This window comes from Ictidomys tridecemlineatus, chromosome 9, assembly GCF_052094955.1.
Source record: "Ictidomys tridecemlineatus isolate mIctTri1 chromosome 9, mIctTri1.hap1, whole genome shotgun sequence".
NCBI lineage: Eukaryota > Metazoa > Chordata > Mammalia > Rodentia > Sciuridae > Ictidomys > Ictidomys tridecemlineatus.
In genome coordinates, this window is record NC_135485.1 from 100,878,471 (window position 1) to 100,902,444 (window position 23,974).

Sequence of the window (23,974 nt, forward strand, 5' to 3'; positions counted from 1 at the left end):
ATAGTCATACTTCTGGAATTTGACTTTATTTAGTCACACTGTAGTGAGGTAAAAGAAAGAAAAATAAAGAAACAATGAGATCTTTTGACCTTAGTTCTAATTTAGTTGATTCACATTTGCAGAAATGCATCCTTGTGTCTACATTATTGTGATGGAAACACCACTCATTGTTTTCATGTGTATTTGAGATTCTGGCATTAGTTTATTTCTTCAGAGTAAAATTTTAATCATGAATTATGAGTATGATATTTCAAAATAAAAAAAAACTAGGACTTGATTTTAACATGTATATATTCATATGTATAATGCTACCCATATATATGTATATATATTATATATATATTCATGTGTATACATACTACATGTACATTTACTTAAACATAATATAAATATATGCCTATATATATGCATATATGCCTAGTCTACACATAATATATATATATACACATATATATAATATATGCACTATATACATATCTATCTATCTATATATACACACACACATGCATATACACATATAACAGGGTGACTTGGTTGAGCTCAAAACTTAAGGGGAGATTAACCATGTGAGACCTTATAAATAATTACCCTCAAAGTTTAGCTTTACCAGTTTACCAGTTTAGCTAAACTAGATCTGTGGTTCCCAGAATTCCCTTACCATGTGGTTTAGTTAGGGTTGGTCGAATGAGGAAAATAAGAGACGTGGAAGCTGGTACTAAAGCAGTGGCCATCGCATTCCAAAGGCAATGGGAGACAGGAGGTGCTGTTCTCATATATTCTGTGGCTCATCTGCTGGGTCACCCTGGAGCATTTGCAGAGTCCATGTATTTCTGGCTCTTGAGGTGCTGTACCTTCATTTCCTCAAAGTCTTGAGACAGATGCCCACGCATCTCAGAGATGAAAGATACCAACTCCTATAGAACACCAAAGCCATCAAGGATTGAGAGGGCCAGACACGGGACCTCGTTGATCCTTGTGTGTTCTTGTCATTATTCTTCCTCATTTAACATCCACCTTTGCCTACCAACTGCCAGCATGGCTTTCCCTTACAACCTAAGGCTCAACATCAGGTGTGGAATCAACTTTTTTCATGTGCTTAAAGGAAAAAAAAAAACATTGGGATGAACAAGTGACTGCCATCACAGATTGTTGAATATAGAAAAATAAAGAATATTGTTATGATTTAGATATGAGGTGCCTCCAGAACTTCACGTGTGAGACAATGCAAGAAATTTCAGAGGTGAAATCATTGGGTTATAAGAGCCTATACATAATCAGTTCATCAATCCACAGGTGGAGATTAACTGGCCAAGGAGTGTAGGCAGGTAAGTTGTGGACAGAGGAGATGGTCACTGGGGGCTTGTCTTGGGGACTTATATTTTGTCTCTGGTGACAGAGAGCTTTCTTTCTGTTTCCTTGTAACCATGTCCTGAGCTGCTTTCCTTTGAAATGATGTTCTGCCTCACTCTGAGTCCAGAACAATGGAGTTGACTGCCCATGGACTGAGACCTCTGAAACTGAGTACCAATTATGCTCTTCCTCCTTTAATTGTCCTTGTCAGGTTGTTTGGTCACAGTGATAAAAAAGCTGACTAACACAAACATGATGAAATTGGTTGGTTGTTTTTAAGAGCACTGGAGATTGTGAAAAGAAAATGATGAGCTTAAGCTTTCAAATTCTCAGCTAAAATATGGGAAATAGAATAGAAAACTTCAATGACCACTAAAATAAAGAGAAACTTAAAAAGAAATTTGCTGTGACTGTGGTATGTGTACTGAAGTGTGCCTGTCTGTCATGTGTATGGGAGGAGTGCAAGACTCTTATAGCTGCATTGCTGAGTTTTCTGAGAACCAAGCCCAGAGTCTAATTTTAGGAGTGGTTTATTATAATGCAAATTGAATTCCCAATCTGGAAGGCTCTTTTTGTGAGAGTTAGGTAATTGTCTGAGAAAGAGTGGGATTCTTAAAATTGGGATAGAGGTGTATGGACAGATTCTGTTGAAATTGAAGACTTAAACCCGCATATATCAACAAGTTCCTTTTGTCCCTAGAGTCAGCCCTCGTTCCTCAGCTCAGCCAGGTTGTCAACTCTTTCCTGAAGGACCTGTCACAGTCTCCTCTGAGATGGTGGCCTTATAAGATACTGCCAATCGTCCTCAGGATTTTAGAACTATAACCAGACTTAAGTTACAGAAGAGCCCAGAAGGTGAGGTACAAAGTGTGAGCCATGAGCAGTTATAACATGTGGTAAAATTTTGCTCACTTGTAATGATAGAAACCTAGAGCACACTGATTCTCAGGAATTAGGACAGGCTGAGTTAATTGATATTTAATGATTTGAGTAGAGATTCTGTATTTAATAAGTTAATTTGAGTAGTTGAAACAAACTCTAACAGTTTTTTTAAAAAAAGTTAAATTTAGTTCAATGAAACTTGAACCTAAGATCACTAAATGAAATTATAATATCAGAATTTCCAGGAAATGCCAGAGAAATGTATGGAAAAGCCTGGGAAAAATTGGAATGTTAGAGTGGATTTACAATGTAAGACCTGCTCACTGCAGTCTCATCATGTCCCCATGCTCTAGAGGACACTGACTTTCAAGGTCATGAGAAAAAAAATTCATGAAGGGCACCTCACCACTATCATAGAAGGGCTTTATGGTGTCTATACTCTGTAGGCCAAGAGTGACAATGGTAATGATGCCATCAAAATGAATTCACCTGAACAGTGGGACAATGGGGCTCTCAAAATTCGGGAACCAAGTGATGGTGCTGGCAGAGGGAATGTGTGTTTATTTGGTTATGATAAAAGAGAAAAGCAGCCAAAGAAGTTATCAGGAGAGTCTTATTTACAGATATTTTTGGCTTTCAGTTGATCATGCAACTGAAGTAGATAGCATTCTCCTCCACTTTCCTATAATGTTCCCTTGACTTTTCAATTGATCATCTAAGGGCTTAGTGCAATTACCAGAAATTTCAAAAAATTGTAATTTTGATCTTGTGGCAGAGATTCTGCAGTGGTAAAATAGGTGGCATAGAAAGTGAACTGGATCTTCTTCTGTTGCGTTATGATTTCAGTTGAGATCATAAACCTGAGAATTGTAGGTAGTAAGTACGCTCCTATTTTAAATAGAGATACTAAATACATCCATTACCGAATTATTTTTTTTCCATTACCAAATTATTAAAAGCAAAGCCTCTCTTATCTATCCATCAATTTCTATCTTATTTAAGAGACTTAAAAGAGTTATAAGAGGGTGGGGAGGGAGAAGAGAACTTAAAATAGTGTGTCCTTGAATTAATTAGGAGTACAGTACCATAGTATTTTCTCTTCCCTCTCATGCAAAGGAACAATCAGTTGCTGGCAGTCACCTCAAGGCAATTGATGAATCTCCAAGAGAATAAATCTTTAAAGCTGGAGATGCCAGGATGTAGGAGGACTGGAGTCTCATTTCCTGACTGGATATTTGTTTAGCTGTAGGAACTTTTAAGTTCACTTAATATTCTTACCAGAATGGATTCTGTTAAGAAAGCCTTTACACTTTATTAAGTCCCATACAGCAGAGATGTAGATGAACAAAAAACTGATGCTTCCTACCTGTTTCTAGCTTGGAGAATTCTTAAGCCATGAAGCTGACTGGACCAACTTGCAAAGGCAAGCTATTCAGAGAAGACAAGATCCTAACAAATGGTATTCCACCATTTGGTGGGTTATGAGTATGCAAATATTCCATGGTCAAAGTGGCTGTCAAGAAGAGATAACCCTATCTTATTGAGCTCTTACACAAGAGTGAAATATGGTAAAAGGAGCCCCGAGCATGAGATAGTAAGAGATACACCAAAGAGGGCAACAGGTCAACTGGAGATGCATAATTCATGTACAGGAAATTTGCAGGCTGGAGGTCCTCGAGGACAATGACTAGGGAGCACCCAAATGTGTCCCATGAGAGAGACAGCATTTGGGCATCTGCTATTGTGATTATATACAATATCCATAGTTGCCTAATCTCTTCTGTCTACTACTTTGACCATGGGGCACACTGTGGTGTAGATAGAATAAGGAAGTTGGGAAACAACAAAGATCCCTTTGTCATCACAGTTACTTGATACAAAGGTCAAGTTTGAGTCATGGGGAAGCTGATTTGGAATAAGTTAGACTAAACAATGACTTAAAACAATACAAAATCATTCTTTCACAGTTCTAGAGGTCAGAAATCTAAAATCAAGATGTCAACAGAGTGCATTCCTGTTTTAATTTAGATGGACATTTTTGGTATGTGAGATTGGATCACACTTAATGATAACTGTTTTTGTCTCTGAAAGAGAACAGAAAGACAAGGTATATGTCTTGACAGGAGAGGAAAGGAAGGAAGCTCACTTCTTTGAATAAACTGCAATATACACAAAAATGTGCCAAGAAGTAGAGACTAATAATTGCATATGGCAGCAAGATGGTGTATGAGATGCAATACTAAATATATTTTGAAGCTAAGTTAATACTCAACATTAGAACAAATTACTAGCAGCTGTCCTAAAGAGCAAACCAAAACAAAAACCTGAACCAAGCAACTAATCTGACCAAATGATATTTTTCATAGAAAAATATAAATTGGTTAATTATTTACTGACAATTTATAGCTCTCGGCTTTTCCAAAATTCTATGTGCATTTAAAAATTTAATTTTTATTTTTTGCAATTATTTATCAGATCTAGATGGCATTTCTGATTTAAGATAAGTGCAAAAAAATTATATTCCATGCTGTTTTTTTCTGACTTCAATTTATGACTCCAATGAAGAGGAGGCATTCACAGATACAAAAGCAGGAACACTGAAAGAATACTATCCATGGTATTTTTCTGCTCATTTTATCTAATAGAAATGTTAAAATAAGTCTTTCATGTGACAGATTAGGTAACAGCAAGCTAGAAGATCTTTTTCTCACAGCTTGCTTTTACTGTGCCATTTCCTTTCGTTTCCTATAAATGTGTTTGGCCCACAGACCTCCCATTAGTTTCAAAGGGTTTCAGTGTCTAAATATACACCAGGACATGAAAATGTGTCCTAGTAAGACTTCTATTGTCTCATGCAATAGTACTTCAGGGGGAATCCTTCTAAAAGATTGGCCATTAATTCTACTTCCTGCCCTTGCCAATGATTAGATGAGGAAATAGCGTGACTTTAAAATGAAACAACCGCACAGAGGACATTCATTAAGCTGCCAACAGTAGGAAATAATAACAAAATGTTTTCTTCTTAAATCTGGGTATGGGAATTGAACTGCAGGAGGAGGCTTTGTGGTAATGCCAAGGTAGAGTCGAGTCAGTCTTTGAATAATGGACAGTTTATATCTGTTAAAAATATGAATGTGCATATAAATTCAACGAGTGTGTTTTGAGCCCCAGCTATTTGCCAGGAATTGCTGTAGAATTTGGGAATGTAACAATGAACCAAAGTGTACAAAAATCCTATATTCATATGACTTACATTCTAGAATGCAGAGATAATAAATACAATTTTTGTGTATGCATTGTATATATACATGTATGTCACAGAATAATATGCTTTGTGAAGCCCATAGAACCAATGAAGTGGAGGGAAGAAAAAAAATACAGCTATAAAATATTAAATAGGGTGTTTCTGGACATCCTTAACATTTAAGCAACTCAGTAAATGTCTGAGGGAAGTGAGAAAGTTAGCAATTCCTGAAAGAAGTTCCTAGGTACAGGGTAAAACAAGCGCTCAAGTGTTTGGTAGGATAGAAAAGAGACCAGTGTGTCTGGTGGAGGGAAAGAAGGGAGTGGTGATAGATGGGAACAGAGAGATTGCAGAAACTCAGATTATGTTGGGACTTTATAGACTATGGTCAGGAAAGAGGCTTTTATGTGGAGTGGGATGAACAGTATTTGGAGGGTTTTGAGTAGGTTCATGACATTAGCTCGACTATCATTTTGAAAGGATTGCTGTGTTTTCTGGGTTGAAGACAGATTGCATACAGGATGGAAGAAGACTAGTTGGATGGCTGTGGTACCAATCCAGATAAAGGATGATGATCAGAGCAAGTGCAGTAATGGTTGGGGGCAGTAAGAAGTGAATATGAATTGAAAATAGATGCAATAATATTTGCTAAAGCATTGGATATAGAATACAAGAGAAAGAAGACTCAAAGATGATTCCTAGTTTTTTGGTCTGAGGAACTGGAAGAATGGAAAAAAATGCTCTTGAAATGGGGCAGGCTGTGGGAGGGGAGCTTAAAAGGAAGCTCTGTCTAAGATGTGCTAAATTTAAGAAGTCCACTAGAGCTAAGCATGGTGGCATACACCAGTAATCCCAGCAGCTTGGGAAGCTGAGGCAGGAGGATGGTGAATGCAAAGCCAGCCTCAATAACTTAGAGAGGTCCTAAGCAATTTAGGGATACCTTGTCTCAAAAAAAAAAAATACAAAGGGCTGGGGAAGAGGCTCAGTGGTTAAGTGTCCCTGGGTTCAATTGCTGGTACCCTCCCCCGCCCCCTCCCCCCCACATCCCCCTCCCCCCCACATCCCCCCACCCCACCACCACCAAATGAAGTCCACTAGACTAGGGAGTTTGGTGTATGAATCTGATGTTCTAGAGAGAGATCTTGGCTACAAACATAAATGTGGGATGTAGAAACACACACACCCAAGCACACATACACACAACCTAAAAGGAATTTTGAGTGGAGATGGGCAGTGAAAGTCTTCTGACATTACAGAGAATTCAAGAAAAAAATGGGAATAATTTGGAGATAGCAAGTGTAGCAAAATTTTAAAGGAAATTTACAATATGGAGGAGAAGATGGATGCATGGGAGGAAACTGGAATGAGAAGTGAGTTCATCGAGAGGATTTCTTTTTCCCTGCATTTTTTAGATGGTAGAAATTATAGCAGTTTTGTTTGTACACTGATCGAAATGTCACAGCAGCAAGCAGAAAATTGATGATAGAAGAAAGAGAAAGGATTGCTGTGCTGATGTGATTGTGTAGGCGAGAGGCGTTGGTGTCTAGTGCCCGAGAGGGATTGCCTCTAGACAGAAACAGGGATAATCCATCCGGAGTAATTGGTGGGGAGGGAGACCATGTGGGTGCAGAGGCTGGTATTTGAGTAAATGTGCTGTGGGGGCACCTTTGGAAATTCTTTTTTTTTTTTTTTTCTCAGTGAAATAGCAAGCATGTTCTTCAGCTGAGAGAGAAGTTAGGGGAAAAGATATTGGGAACCAAGAGGAGTGGGATGTAATTTTCTGGGAGGCTTCTAGAGAAATACAGGAGAGTAACTGCACCCAGGTGGAGCCACTTGCTTAATGTTCCTTAATCCGTCATGGGGAACACCTGTGTGTACCATTTCTCTTAGATAATTTAAAGTGAAGCCAATCAGCCTTGTTTTATGTCACATTAAGAACATGGGGGCAGCACAATATGATAGATATATGTCATCCATCAGGTTTGAGGTTTTTTTTTCCAGGGGACTATAATGAAGTGAGAGAGGAATGAGGGAGAGGGAAGTATAATCAAGGGAGGGCTATAATGATGGGTTATGAAATGTAAGAAAGGCAAGTAGGGAAGCAAGGACATGAAGGTTTTAGGGACACTTAAGATGTGTTTGATTCATGAATTTTAGATGTCGGGGAAGCCAGGAATTGTTGGAGTTGGAGCAGAAAATGGTCATGGTGGTTTAAGAGTATAACATTTAGCATTGGTCATGGCAAAGAAGAGACTCCAAGGCAGGAGAGTGGGAGAGAAGGGTGGGCTAGGATGATCTGGCCATAGTAGGAGATGAGGATGGAGGAACTGAGAGGAAGGTGGGCATCAGAAGGATAATGTACACTAATGTTGGAATCTCCAAAAACACAAGCTGAGTTGTTCCGGAGAAAGAAACAGTGAACCAGATGCTAAAAATTTTAAGGACTTGGCTTTTCCCCCCATATTTTTTTTTTTAATATTTATTTATTTATAGTTTTCGGCTGGCACAACATCTTTGTTTGTATGTGGTGCTGAGGATCGAACCTGGGCCGCACGCATGCCAGGCAAGCGCACTACCACTTGAGCCACATCCCCAGCCCCTTCCCCCCATATTTTTAATCTAAAAAGTTTATTTCAGTTTTGAGGCACAGGGGACTGAATCTAGGGACTTGTGCATGGTTAGCAAGTGCTCTACCACTGAGCTACATCCCTAGTTGTTTTCATTTTTTGTTTTGAAACAGAATCTTTCTAAGTTGCTCAGGTTGACCTCAAATTTGTGTTTGTTCTGACTCAGTTACCCAAGTAGCTGGAATCACAATCATGTGCCAGTGTTCATATATTTATATATCCCAAAATCCTCAATGAAGTCTTGTCTCAAAGAGAAAAGCAAAAGAATGCATTTAAATAACCTTCAATAAAAGGTTGACTTCGTTATGTCATATCCATATAATGGAATATTACGAAATAAGGCTAATTCATACACAGTGACTAGGATATATGTTTACATATGTTTTTAAGTGAAGACACTAAATCACATATTAATATAAAGAGTAAAATTTATTTAAAATACATGATACCTACAGGGATCTGATGCTCTATGCATAGAGGATCATGTATCCAGCAGAAATTCTCAGGGTTTGGAGTTGGTAAAACTCTTAGGTAAAGTAACATTTCATTTCTTTTCATAGCCATATAAGTTTTGTTCTCCACACTTGTGAGACTACTACTTAGATGGAGAAATATGAAATTACCACTATTCCTTCATCCCCCATTGTGCTCTCTCCCACTCACTGTTCCTGTAAAAAATTAAAAATCATGCTGACTTTCATAGTTCCTACATCTTCGCTTTTCTTTAGAGTTTACTACCTAAGCATGCATTTTTACACATTGTAGAACAACTCTGTGTGTGCACTTTGGATAAATAGAATAATCCATTATGAATTCTATTATGAGGACTTATTTTGTTCAATATTATGTGTATAAAATTCATTCATATTGCAAGGCATAGGGGTCTATTTTCATTTTTGTATAATACTCTCTATATATACTATATACCATACTTCATAATTCTACTATTGATGGATGTTAGACTTATTCACAGTTTGAGGCTCTCATGATCTGCTATGAACATTCTTGTGCAAATATCTTGGTGCATCTGCATGTGTGTTTCTGTTGAGTTTCTAGCAATGGAATTGTGAGTTATAGGGGATGTGTCACTTCAAGTTAAGTATGTGATGACAAACTTTTTACTCTCATCAGCAGTGTAGTCCCTTTTGCCTCAGAGTCTTTCCAGTACTTGGTCTTGTCATTAATATTTTTAAAGCCATTTTAATGGGCATGTAAGGGCGTTTCTTGTGGTTTTAATTTGCATTATTAGTGAAGTTGTTCATTGGCTATTTGAGTAATCTGTTGGAAATTGTCTATTCCAATACCAAGAACATTTTCCCCTACTGGATTTTTTGATCTGTGTTTTAGTCAGCTTTTTCACTGCTGTGACTAACACACCCAACCAGAACAACTTTAGAGGAAGAAAAGTTTATTTGAGGGCTCAAGGTTTCAGAGGTCTCAGTCCATTGACAGCTGGCTTTATTCCTCAGGTCTCCAGGTAAGGCAGAACAATATGGAGGAAGAATGTGGCAAGGGACACAGTTCACATGATGATGGGGAAGCAGAGAGAGAGGCTCCACTTGGCAGATACAAATATGTACCCCAAAGCCACGCCCCCAATGCCACACCTCCTCCAGCCACATCCTACCTGCCTTCAATCACCACTCAATTAATCCTATCAGGTGATTAATTCACTAATTGGGTTAAGGCTCTCACAACCCAGTTATTTTCCCTCTGAACTCTCTTGCAATGTCTCATATGTAAGCTTTGGGAGGACTCTTCACATCCAAACCATAACAATCTGTTTTTTTGTTTGTTTTTAAAGAAATTTGTTTCTTTTCTTTCTTTCTTTCTTTTTTTTTTGAAATTCAAGATATGCACCTCTTTTGGCTCTGTATGTTGCAAATGCCTTCTCTCACTTTGTGGCTTCCTTTTTATATCCTGTAAATGGTGGTCTTTGACAAAAACTCCAATACAGCCATATTTAAAAATATTTTCTTCGTGGTTCTGTGTGGTTTATGTGTCCTGTTTGAGAAATCTTTCCCTATACTAAGGTTATAAAGAAAATACAAAGAAAACAAAGAAAATACGAGATACATCTTATTATAAAAATACCTTTATAATAAGAGCTAACATTTAGTGGAACAAATTCTCCCACATATTTATTTTTCTTTAGGTTATAAAGGTTATAAAGCAATCAAATTTTTTCAATTTGGTTGTCTCAATTTGATTGCTTTGTATTTCATATTTACTTATATAATCTACCTGAAGTTGACTTTTTGTGTTCGGAATAATGTAAAGAATAAGTTTCATTCTGTTCCTATCTATATCCATAAAGATATTAAATTGTTTCAACACCATTTTTGGAAAAAGGCATCTCACCCCCCACTGTTCTGTATTGCCATATTTGCAGTAAATTGCATATGTGCATGAATTAGTACCTAAGATTTTTAATATATGCTGTTGAGCTATTTTTTTTCTACTTTTATGCTGGTGTTTTATTATCTTAAAGACTACACCTTTATAATAAGAGCTAACATTCAGTGGAACAAATTCTCCCACATATTTATTTTTATCTAAGAAACTCTTGGCTAGGCATAGCCCTTTACATTTCTACATATATTTTGTAGTAGCTTATCAAGTTCACCTCACACACATTTACAACATTGGAATTTTTATTAGGATTCTATAAAATTTTGGTAAATACTCATTTAGTAAGGCCTTCTTTGATATTTTTCAATATTATTTATAGTTTTTTGTATTGAGAGCTTCCATACATTTTGTTAGAATTCTGATGTTAATGCATATTATCATCATAGTGGATGCCATGGCACAACCCCAGTCCTTCCATAGGACTGGAACACTCACTTCCTAAGCTACTGGAAGGGCAAAGGGTTGGCAGTGCTCAGCTGAGTCTCTCCCTGGAATTTTACTCATCAGAAAAGAACCCCCTGGTCTAAAGCTGTGCTCCCTTCCAGGGAATATTCAATGCTTGTTTGATGTAAGGAAATAAAATCCTTGTCGGTCTTTGCTAGAGTTTGTATATGGTTTGCATGTGTTGAAATGTAATTCCCACTAAGAGGTATTAAAGAGGCTGGAAACTTAACCTAAGTTGTTTAGAGGTGGAGCCTTGGGAGGTGATTAGGATTATATAAAATTATTCAGGTAGAGCCTTCATGATTGAATGCAGGTAGATTTATAAAGAAATACACTAATACAATCCTCTTGTCTCTATTTGGGACAATTTTGAAAAGCCATTTCAATTTCAAGAGTTCCCTGTGGGATTAGCTGCATTGAAACAGTTGCCACAGCATTGCAATTCAGATTTTCCTTCACTCAATTTTATTTTCCTCAAGTATTGAATTTGAGAACACTTTCCAATAATGTATGGGAATAACTATCTCAAAATCTGCATTATTTTAGTAAATTTGAAATTTTGATTGCTTTTTCCTTCAATGCAAATGAATTTTGTATAATGAGCTTATATTTATCAATGCTACCTAACATGTCTTCAAGTTTTATCTATATAGAGTTTTGATTTTCTAGATATGCAAACATACCATGTGATCTTTTTTCTTTTTGAAAAAAATTGACAAATAATTGTATATATTCATAAAATACAATGTGAGTCTTGACAATTTCTTTTCTTCCTTTATAGTCATTATGTTTTATTTATTGATCTTTTCTTACTAGAGTCTAGGATCTCTAGTACAATTTGGATAGATCTAACAATTAAGGGATTCTTTGTCTCATTTTGAACTACAGGGAAAACTTCCAATAATGTCATCATTAAGTGATATTTAATATGGGTTTTATTTTTCATAATTGATTATATTAAGTATCCTTAAAGATTATTTCCTTTTGTTCCTAGATTGTAAGAATGTTTTTTCATGAATACTGTTAAAAATGAAATATTTTTCCTTTGTATTTGAATAGATTACAACACTGCCTCCCCCATTTATTTCTTAATGTAGCGAAATACCTGGTTGATTTTCAAATGTTAAGACAAACTTGTATTTCAGGGGAAACCCCCCAAATAATGGTTTTGCATTATCTTTTTATGTAAAAATAGATTTGTTTGGTTAATTTTTTGCTTAACATTGTTTCATACATAATCATGAGTGAGCCTGGCTTATAACTTTCTTTCTCATCACATGACTTGACTTCAGTATCAAGTTTATATGTTGGCCCCCAGATAACATTGCAGATATTATTCTTATTAGTTATGCACTACATGTAGTAAGTTGCTCCTAAAACTTTGTGTTTTAAAAGAACAAGATTTATTGGCTCGCAGTTTTTGTGGTCCAAGAAAACCTTAGATGGGTCCTCTGGCTGTCAGGCTCCCATGAGTGTGCAGTCATCTCAGGCCTCGACTGGGACAGATCCTTCTCTGGCTCCCTCCTGGGTTGTTGGCAAGACCTGGTTCTTCAGTGGTTGTTGAATTGAGACCTCAGTTTCTCATAATCTGTTGGCACAGGGCCACCCTCTATTCCTTACCATATGAGCGTCCCCATTGGGTATCTCACAAGACAGCTGGCTGCATCCAAAAGAGTAGAGAGAGAATGCTAGAGAGAGCCTACTAGCAAGAGAGAATTCACTCTCTTTAATAAGCTTATCTTGGAACAAAGTCTCCAATGAGATAAATATTTCCATTTGATAGATAGGAAAACTGAAGCTCAGCAAGTCTATGTAATTGGCCCAAACCCATAGAGTTGATAAGCAGAAGTGCCAGAATTTAAGTTCGGATTTTATGATGGTGAAAACTATGCTGAAGCTTACTCTGAAATTTTTGACTGGTAAAAATCCTCTGGGGATTGTTTTCTCCAAATTGATAAATATCTCTGTTTAAATTCTTATCTAAGTCTTTGATCAAATTTATAGACTTTCTTGGATCTTCCTGCCCTCCCCTGACCTGTGTAGCTTCTTGTTTCTGTACATGGTCTTGAATAAACAAATCCAAATTTGCTCCATAGTGACAATTACTGTCCTCATTATGAAAGTGACTCTGGACTTATTAGCTCTGAGTGAATGGAACTTGAGACTGCTGGCTGGGGCTGGAGTAGGCCGTTGTGAGGTAGAGTGAAGCACCCCAAGGGTTCACAACTGGATAAACTGCACTTGAGCCCACCAATCATACTTCATGGCCAGTCTCCTCCAAAAGAGAAGCTGAAAATGTTTTAATAATGCACATTCTGTGGCAATTAGAATATAAGCAACAATTAATGTTGGCAAGGATATGGGAAAAGGTACACTCATCCGTTGCTGGTGGGGCTGCAAATTGGTACAACCACTCTGGAAAGCAGTATGAAGATTCCTTAGAAAACTAGGAATGGATTCACCATTTGACCCAGTTATCCTACTCCTTGGTTTATAGCCAAAGCATACTACAGTGACACTGCCACATTAATGTTTATAGCGGCTCAATTCACAATAGCTTAACTACAGAATCAGCCTAGGTACTCTTCAATAGATAAATGGATAAAGAAATGTGGTACATATACATGATGGAATATTACTCAGCCATAAAGAAGAATGAAATTATCGCATTTTCCCGTAAATGGATGGAACTGGAGAATAACATGCTAAGTGAAAGAAGCCAATCTTAAAAAACCAATATCTCTGATATGCAGAAGCTAATTTCATAATAAGGGTGGGCGATGGTTAGGGATAAATAGAAGTACTTTGGATTAGGAAAAGGGAAATGAAGAGAAGGGAAGAGGAATGGGACTAGGAAAGATAGTAGAATGAATCAGACATTACTATCCTATGTGTATATATGACTACATTACAAACATAATTCTACATCAGGTACTCTATATATGTATATCGAATACATTCTACTATCATGTATAACTAATTAGAATAAAAAATGCACATTGTGTAATAATTACATATCGCTGTTTAACCTTCATGTCTAAACAAACATGGTTCAATTTAGATAGTTGTTACATATGGTCAATCCATATTATTGAAAATTAGTACTGATGGTCAATATGCAGGGATGTGTACTGTCCACTGCAATTTATTCTTGAGTTTTGAGTTACATCAATGATTTGAGGATTTGATTTAAAATCACAAGCAGTTAGCTTTATTACTTTTAGCAAAAGTTAAATAGTCATATTATATGGTATCTGGTGTTATCTTTTGCTTTTCTTTGATAATTTGTCCAGGATAGGGCACTTCTAATGAAGTTTAATTATATAGACAATCTCTTGGGGGGGGGAAGCAAGAGGTAAGTTTGGAATATGTGCATATTTCAGCACATATTATTGGTAACAGATGAAGTTGCAGTTTATTAAATTTTAAACAAGAGGGCAAGTTATGCAAATGCTAGTAGAACAGAGACATTTGAACATAATTCTGATATTTGGAAAGCTCTTCAAGTACAGAGAGAAAATCTGGGAATATAAAATCAAAGGAATAATGTTTAAAATTTCTGTGGTTGGGCATGTGGATCAGTAGTAGAGTGCCTGGTTGGCATGCAAGGCCTATGGTTCACTAAAGAGAAAACAAAACACAAACACAAACACAAATACTAACATGCTATTCGATTTTGCTTTTGCCTTCCCAAGATCTCTGTCCTAACTTGCATTAGGTTTCTAATTACCTGGAGGGGAGAGGTAGATAGGTGGGAAGAGATTATAGGGTGGGAAATATCAAGAGTAAAAAAGGAGAATGTTCAGAGTTTGATAAGGCATCATAAGATCTTGAGAGAGAGTTTTCCTATTTTCTTGATTTCCTCTTGCACACCATAACTTAGTACAGAGGATTTAGTTTTTTTTTTTTTTTGCTTTGTTTTGTTTTGAGTTTAGCTGTGTCATGGAGAAGAGGTTTAACAACCTGCCATGAAGGATCCGATGGAGACCAGAAGGGAACATCAATAAAAGAGGAAATAAAATTATACTACCTTTCTAGCCCCAGAAATATGTGAGAAGAAAAAGGAGTTAAGAATTAACTTACTGGATACCTTCTCTGTTATGACTTTAATATATGTACATATACTCTTACATATAACTCATCTAATCCTTACAATGTTACGAGGTAAATTATTATTTCATTACCATTTTTCATTTGAGGAAATTGCAATACTGAGTCAATAAATAACTAAGATCATACTTTAATAAGTAGCAGAGCTGAATTGTGCTCTTCAGCTCCAGGAGCTCCAAAAGAGTTGGATTGGTGAAGACAACATAGAAGACCAGGAGGGCCCCAGCTTTTGACCCTGCTGCCCATTCAGGACCCAGAATTCACCGCACAGCCTCACCTCAGAACCTCAGGCACAGCCGTGGCAATGCAGCTACCCCGTGTGGTCAGAAGAGGGAGCTCTCACAGAGTGGCCCAAAGTGAAAAGCTAAATCCCGAGCCCAGGGCTCAGCAGGATGGGGATTGGTGGATCACCCGCCCCATGGACTGGAGGGAGGTTGTGGTTGTTTTGCAGAGATCCCAGGAAGTAGGAGCAGGGGAGAGACAGGGTTAAATTAACCAGGATTTAGTGCTAAGGAAGCCAGGAGAGAGGAACCTGAGCTCCATTGCCAGAATGACAGGAGGGCAAATAACACTAGGAGCCTGGGTTGCCATGGAGACTTGGGGAACCAGAGTACACTGCACCGAAAAGCTCTGGATTTTGCCTTTCACACAGGGCTCCCAAGCCTTCCTCTGCACCCCCAACACAAGGCACCATGTGCCATCACAGGAGAGGCTCAGAGGCTCAGGGCTGGCCCACGGACTAAATGATCTTTTAGGAGAGGCTGATTATTTCCTCAGACGAAGTCAGCACTATTGAATGAGATTGTTTCAGCTCAATTTAGTTAATTTGTTTTCCTGCTAACTAGTGTGGATGGGAGGAACACAGAAGGCCAGATGAAGTACGGAATTGCAAAGAACTGTCCTTTTTTTGCCTTCAATCTGAGTTATGGTGGGAATTAAAGTTTATAAACCTGCTTCCAAAAAAAATGGCTAAGTAGGAAAAATAAAATAATGAAAGAGGAAAAATTATGTTGTTGTCAACTGTATAGACAATGGAAAAGGCACATGTACAGTAACCAGAAAAATAAAAGGGAGGAGAAGGAATTACTAAAAGAGTTCAATGGGATCATAATCTTATTGATGGGATCCAATGATATGAGAACCTCATTTAACAAAGTGGAATTTGCTAGATAGTTAATGTCAGTGTTCTCTAGCTGTTACAGAAATATATGTGGTTATAAAAAAGAAAAACAAAAACCTAAATACTATGTGTAGGATGGGAAAAAATGGAAATTACAGGGAGAGAATAACAATTTCAGTGTCTCAGTAGGTTGTTCCGGGGCCACCCACACCTTGATTTGTTAGTCTGTACCCTTTCCTCCCCATTGCACTTCTGGGTCTGAGCTGGAGGGTGGTGGGTGGAGGAAGAATAGTCTATGGCTACAACTTCCTCCACAGCTTTCTGCCCCACTTTGTCCAGGCCATCATTTGCTCTTACTTGGGCCAGAGTGAAAGCTTCCTAATTGATCTTGCCTCCTACACTCTCCCCCTCCTGTGGTCTATCTTATAAATCTTTGCTAGATTCATCATACTGAAACCTGGCTTTCATTGCATTACCCTCCTGCACATCCCTTACAAAAATCTTTTCAAAGGGCTCTCATTGTGGGGATTGATTGGATAAAAACTTCTCTCTCTCGGATATGAAAGGTGCTTCAGGATAAGACCACAGCAACTCTTCTACGGAAGGTCCTAGTATGTATTTATTTATCGTGGGAGGAAGTTTTGTGGTTACTCTAGAGCTTTTATAGTTTTTGTAGTGTTGAACTTTTGTAGTTTTTGTAGATATTATAGGACCTAGAGGACCTTTGGTCTTGATCATTCGTTATCATAGAGGTATAGATAATCAAATAAATAGGTGGAGGAAGAAAAACACATAAGAAGGTAACCATGTGTGGAATCAAGTGGGCCCTCAGAAGAAGTATTATATTATTAGAGAAGAGGTGTCTGGGGTTCTATAAAGAAAAGGCCTCCTCCAGAACTCCAGCTCACCTAGAAGTTCCCATGTCCCAATGGGTCTAGTCAAGTGGAGTGCATACCATTTGTATCATGTCTGGAAACACCAAAAGAAATATTGGGTTGTGAGTAGAGAGAAGCAGACTCACACCTTCCACATCTCAGATATCCTTGGCCACCATTAAAATATATATAAATCTATATCTATCTATCTATCTATCTATCTATCTATCTATCTATCTATCTATCATCTATCTGTGATTGGCCAGCCTTCCTTCATTCCTTCCCCGCTTCCTTCCTTCCTTCCTTTTTCTCTGGTATCTCTTATAAGAGTTCTTGAAGTATAATTTAGCCACAATAAAATATATCAATATTAGGTGTACAGTTGGATGAGTATAATAAATGAATTCAACCATTTATTAAACAAAATACTTCCATCTCCCCCAAACTGCCTTCTGCCTCTTTGCAGCTTAATTTTTTGACCCCTCCCTTGCAAGTACTGATCTACAGTATATCACTCTGGTTTTGCCTTTTCTGGAATTTATATATATAATGTATTCTTTTACATTGAGCTTCTGTAATTTAACATAATGCATTTGAGATGAGAACACATTTTTTATATAAGTTGATAGCAGCTAGGACTGGCACTGTGAAAAAACTAGAGGCTTTCTCTAGACTCAGTAAGCAGTGAATTTATTCTTAGATTTGACTCTGCTCTTTGTGTAGCCATGGGCAAGTTAAGCAACTTATTTGAGCATTGTTCACTTAACAATTAAAATTGGGGCAAAAAATCAACTTCAGGAGGTTATTATGAGGATTAGTAAGTTAGAAACATTTCATTAAATATGTAAGTAGAAAATCAAGTGATTACTACATACCTAATGCCTTTTTTTGGCCTTCAAAAGTAGTAAACCAGTATTACTAACAGTGTCAGAGACTGCTTGAGGCTCCCCAATGTCTGATCTCCACAGGGTCACCTTGTGTTACAATTTATAAGTGTTGTCCTAATTTTTTTTTCAGTTTGAAAATTTTATTTCATTAACTTTAAAGGTGAACAAAATATGTATTTCAGATCTTATTAAATATTTATCTGACATGTACGTTTACATAGAGGACAAACAGGATTTTAAGTAACTTACTGTGCATTTAAAAATATTCTTTCTTCCAATTGAAGGCATTCCCTCTAAGATCTGGTACAAGACAGGGATGCCCTCTCTCACCACTTCTATTCAACATAGTCCTCGAAACACTGGCCAGAGCAATTAGACAGACGAAAGAAATTAAAGGCATAAAAATAGGAAAAGAAGAACTTAAATTATCACTATTTGCAGATGATATGATCCTATACCTAGAAGACCCAAAAGGGTCTACAAAGAAGCTATTAGAGCTAATAAATGAATTCAGCAAAGTGGCAGGATATAAGATCAACACGCATAAATCAAAGGCATTCCTGTATATCAGCTACAAATCCTCTGAAACGGAAATAAGGACAACTACTCCATTCACAATATCCCCCCAAAAAATAAAATACTTGGGAATCAACCTAACAAAAGAGGTGAAAGATTTATATAATGAAAATTACAGAACCCTAAAGAAAGATATAGAAGAAGACCTTAGAAGATGGAAAAATATACCCTGCTCACGGATAGGCAGAACTAACATCATCAAAATGGCGATATTACCAAAAGTTCTCTATAAGTTCAATGCAATGCCAATCAAAATCCCAACAGCATTTCTTGTAGAAATAGATAAAAGAATCATGAAATTCATATGGAATAATAAAAGACCCAGAATAGCAAAAACAATGCTAAGCAGGAAGTGTGAATCAGGCGGTATAGCGATACTAGACTTCAAACTATACTACAGAGCAATAGTAACAAAAACAGCATGGTACTGGTACCAAAACAGGCGGGTGGACCAATGGTACAGAATAGAGGACACAGTAACCAATCCACAAAACTACAACTATCTTATATTTGATAAAGGGGCTAAAAGCATGCAATGGAGGAAGGATAGCATCTTCAACAAATGGTGCTGGGAAAACTGGAAATCCATTTGCATCAAAATAAATCTGAATCCCTATCTCTCACCATGCACAAAAGTTAACTCAAAATGGATCAAGGAGCTTGATATTAAATCAGAGACACGGCATCTGATAGAAGAAAAAGTTGGTTATGATCTACATACTGTGGGATCGGGCCCCAAATTCCTCAATAGTACACCCATAGCGCAAGAGTTAACAACTAGAATCAACAAATGGGACTTACTCAAACCAAAAAGTTTTTTCTCAGCAAAAGAAACAATAAGAGAGATAAACAGGGAGCCTACATCCTGGGAACAAATCTTTAATCCACACACTTCAGATAGAGCCCTAATAACCAGAATATACAAAGAACTCAAAAAATTAGACAATAAGATAACAAATAACCCAATCAATAAATGGGCCAAGGACCTGAACAGACACTTCTCAGAGGAGGACATACAATCAATCAATAAGTACATGAAAAAATGCTCACCATCGCTAGCAGTCAGAGAAATGCAAATCAAAACTACCCTAAGATACCATCTCACTCCAGTAAGATTGGCAGCCATTAGGAAGTCAAACAACAATAAGTGCTGGAGAGGATGTGCAGAAAAGGGCACTCTTGTTCATTGCTGGTGGGACTGCAAATTGGTGCAGCCAATTTGGAAAGCAGTATGGAGATTTCTTGGAAAGCTAGGAATGGAACCACCATTTGACCCAGCTATTCCCCTTCTCGGTCTATTCCCTAAAGACCTAATAAGAGCATGCTACAGGGACACTGCTACATCGATGTTCATAGCAGCACAATTTACGAGAGCAAGATGGTGGAATCATCCTAGATGCCCTTCAATAGATGAATGGATAAAAAAAAATGTGGCATTTATACACAATGGAGTATTACTCTGCATTAAAAAAGGACAAAATCATAGAATTTGGAGGGAAATGGATGGCATTAGAGCAGATTATGCTAAGTGAAGCTAGTCAATCTTTAAAAAACAAATACCAAATGACCCCTTTGATATAAGGGGAGTAAACAAGGACAGGGTAGGGACGAAGAGCTTGAGAAGAAGATTTACATTAAACAGGGATGAGAGGTGGGAGGGAAAGGGAGTGAGAAGGGAAATCGCATGGAAATGGAAGGCGATCCTCAGGGTTATACAAAATGATATATAAGAGGAAAGGAGGGGTAAGACAAGATAATACAAATGGAAGAAATGATTTACAGTAGAAGGGGTAGAGAGAGAAAAGGGGAGGGGAGGGGAGGGGAGGGGGGATAGTAGAGAATAGGACAGACAGCAGAATACATCAGACACTAGAATGGCAATATGTCAATCAAGGGTAACTGATGTGATACAGCAATCTGTATACGGGGTAAAGTTGGGAGTTCATAACCCGCTTGAATCAAACTGTGAAATATGATGTATTAAGAACTGTGTAATGTTTTGAATGACCAACAATAAAAAAAAATAAAATAAAAATAAAAATATTCTTTCTTTCACAAAACCTCTTCATTGAAAGACAAAACAAAACCTCCAAAGCATCAAAAATCTTGTCTTTTATACTGCATAAATGCTCAATGCAAACTTCTGATTTATTTCTTATTGTCAACTCTGATGATGAAAATGGGAGGCATAAATGTTCCCAGTTCAGTCCAATGATGCAAACAAAAAGCTCTTTTCCTCAGATATAAAGTCTCCACTGATGTCTCTTATAGTAGGACCACATACTTGTTGCTCCTACCAGATCACTTCTTTTTCTTTCTCTTTTTTACTTCCTTCTCCTTGCTGAAGACTTAGGTCACTACCTCCTGTTTTTTGTGGCCTTGTTTTTAGTTTAGGTATCATTTATGCTGCTTACATTACTGACTTAGGTGGTAGGGACAAGGCAGTGGTTGCCATCTTCCTATTTGAGTGGACCTGGACTCTGCCTCTGTATTGAACATCACCATTCCACTCTCTAGAGTACATTTTATTTTTCTCAACAAACACGTTAAGTCCAACTGCTGAGCATACATCTTGAATCTCTGTAGCTGTAGGATTGCTTACTAAGATCCCGCTTCCCTCCACAATGGCCTTCTTATTTTTTAATTAAGCAGAACAGATACAAATAAGCCTGTCTTGGTCTGCATGGGAGTGTGTGGCAGCACAAGCCATTTCCACTCCACTCCTCACAGAGATAGCATGGACACCCCCTGCCCCCCCCCCCAGGCCCAAGTGTTGTCCTAATTATTAATGGTACACTCTTGTAACTTAGTAGTGTCTCCATTTGGAAGAAAAATGACAGACCCTAGCTTTCCCCTTCCTTGTCACTAATGGAATTCCCAGATTTCAACGGTATATGGCCAACCAGAATAAAGAGTATTCTATAACTTCCTTGTAGCCAGGTGGTCATTTGACTAAATTTTTGGTCAGTGAGATAGATATAAATGGGACTGATCAATGGGGAACTTTTGGGAAATGTTCTTACATTAAGATTGTCTTTCTCCTTGTTTTTTTACTTTTACTGGCAGGCATGGGGACATGGTAGCCAGCACTAGAGCAGCCATCTTGGACCGTGTGATGAATTTGACATGGAATATTTACCAGATGGTCCATAGATAGCAGGATTCCATTGAATTTTACTTGAGAAAGAAGCTTTAGTTTATTTAAAGTTAATATTTGCTTTAGTTAGCTAAAAGTCCCCATAAGAACAATTAGAGGAGGAAAAGTTTACTTGGGCACTCAGAGTTTTAGAGTCCATAGATGGCCAATCTGTTGTTCAGGATTTGAGGTAAGGCAGAAGAGTGTGGTGGAGGAAAGCAGTTCCAGACATGGAACATCCCACATCCCGAGAGGAAGCATAGAGAGATCTTCACTCAACAAGGACAAAATATACACCCCAAAGGCATGCCCCTAGGAATCTACCTCCTCCAGACACACCCTACCTGCCCACTGTCACCACCCAGTTAATCTCTATCAGGAGATTAACACACTGATTAGGTTAAAACTCTCATAACCCAAAAATTGAATCTCTAAACTTTCTTGCATTGCAGACATAAGCTTTGGGGGGCTACCTCATATCTAAACTATAACAATATTATTTTGAATTTTTTTTGTCACTCATGGTCACATCTATATCTAACTAACACATTAATCCTTTCTTATTTCCCACTCTCAAAATTTGAGGTCCTAACATGTCTTGGGAAAAGTGCCTTAAAACTAAGTGTCACTAGAAGATGATTTTCCCTTTTGTTCTTTTTTATGAAATGTAGTCAAAGATAAATATCTTATTTCCATTTCTCAAATAAAGGACACGTTTATGTTCTGTCAGAAAGGTAGAAGGTTGAATTTTATGAATAGCTAAGGATGTGTCTAGCAGACTGAGTTTGTTATTTGAAGACTTGGGAAACTTGGTCATAAAGTAAGGCAAATTATCTATTCTTTGTATAAGTGCCATCAAATGACATAGCTCTCTCCTTAGATCTGCAGACTTATGATTCTCTATGTACTGCAAAATCCTGAAAGGACCCCCCATGGAAGCCATGTTTTTTGAAGGAGTATTATTCAAATTTTTGATCAGCTGCTCTTTCACTGGGATATGGAGGGTCTTACGTTTCGTTTGCTTGTTTATTTGTTTGAACTGGGTAGAAGTTTCTTCTTTTGGTAGTCTCCATATTTTTGATGTTCCTCAAGATCAAATAACAGCACAAATATTAAGACAATTAAAGGTGTGATTGATCAGCTTTACTGGTTCTTGATTTGAAGTAGCCAGTGGAGCTGTTTATGTAGTATTCTGCAAGCTACCTAACTCTGTTGCCTTCACCACTGGCCCTAGTGGAAGGTTACCCCTCTGAGCACTACTTTCCTTTGTCTTAGCCCATTCACTGCATGTATCCTCTTTCATCCATAAAAGAGAAGTATGCACACAAATCTATTTAAACCATCACTTAGGAATCCCATAAATTCCTCTTGTTCCTTGAGTGTTTGATTATGTGGTTTGAACCTTAATCTTGTCTTTGGCTTATATGAACTTTGGCTTTTTACTGTCTCCTGATATTTAAACCTTTATTTGCTTTATGTAATTTTATGTGCTCTCAGCTTTACTCAATGCTTCATGTAAGAGACCTTTATAGTAGATTTGTCCTGTGGAGTAAAATCCTGCTCTTGGTGGGACAGGAGGCTGTTGTTCTCGAAAAGAGTGAACCACATACAACTTGGAAGTTATTGGAGGAATTTATTTGAGATATGTAGGCCCTTTCTTATTTCTAAATATATAGATTCTGCTCAGTTTCACGTCTGTAATACCAATTCAATCAATCTGTAATATATATTGGTCTCCGTTGTTTTGCAAGTGCTCAATATCTAAATAATATCTTTCAATGTAAGGGGAGATTATGAAACTATTCTGGAATAACAATGTCTTTGCATTTTTCTACAACAAAAATAGAGACCAAACGACTTGTACGCAACAGAAATTTATTTTTCACAGTTCTGGAGACAGAGAAGTCTAAGATCACATCCTTGGCAGATTCATTGTATGGTCCTGCTTCCCGGTTCATGTCTTCTGGCTGTGTTCTTACTTGCAAGAAAAGGACAGGCAGCTCTCTGAGGTCTCCTTTATAGAGATACTCAGCCCATTCATTAGGCTCTACCCTCATGATTTACTTCCCAAAGATCCCTGCAAATACATTAGGGGTTAGGTTTCAACCTACGAATTTGGGCAGGGGACATAAACAAAAGATGCATATCTATGTGGACAGTGGGTTTTTAATTTATATTTCACTGTCCCTTTTCTGACTCTGAAACCTGTGACTTGTGCATTAGTTTTTCTCCCTCAAGCTCTTTTTCTTTGGATTCAGACATTCTTCCTGGAGGAACTTCATTTTATTTTGTATTTGTTTCCTTTCTGTGT

General features: G+C 37.5%; 1 pseudogene; it reads right to left on the reverse strand.

The window, feature by feature from the left end:
- Positions 1–11,018: 11,018 nt before the first annotated feature.
- Positions 11,019–21,237, reverse strand: LOC101966612 (signal recognition particle 19 kDa protein pseudogene; annotated as a pseudogene).
- Positions 21,238–23,974: the final 2,737 nt, after the last annotated feature.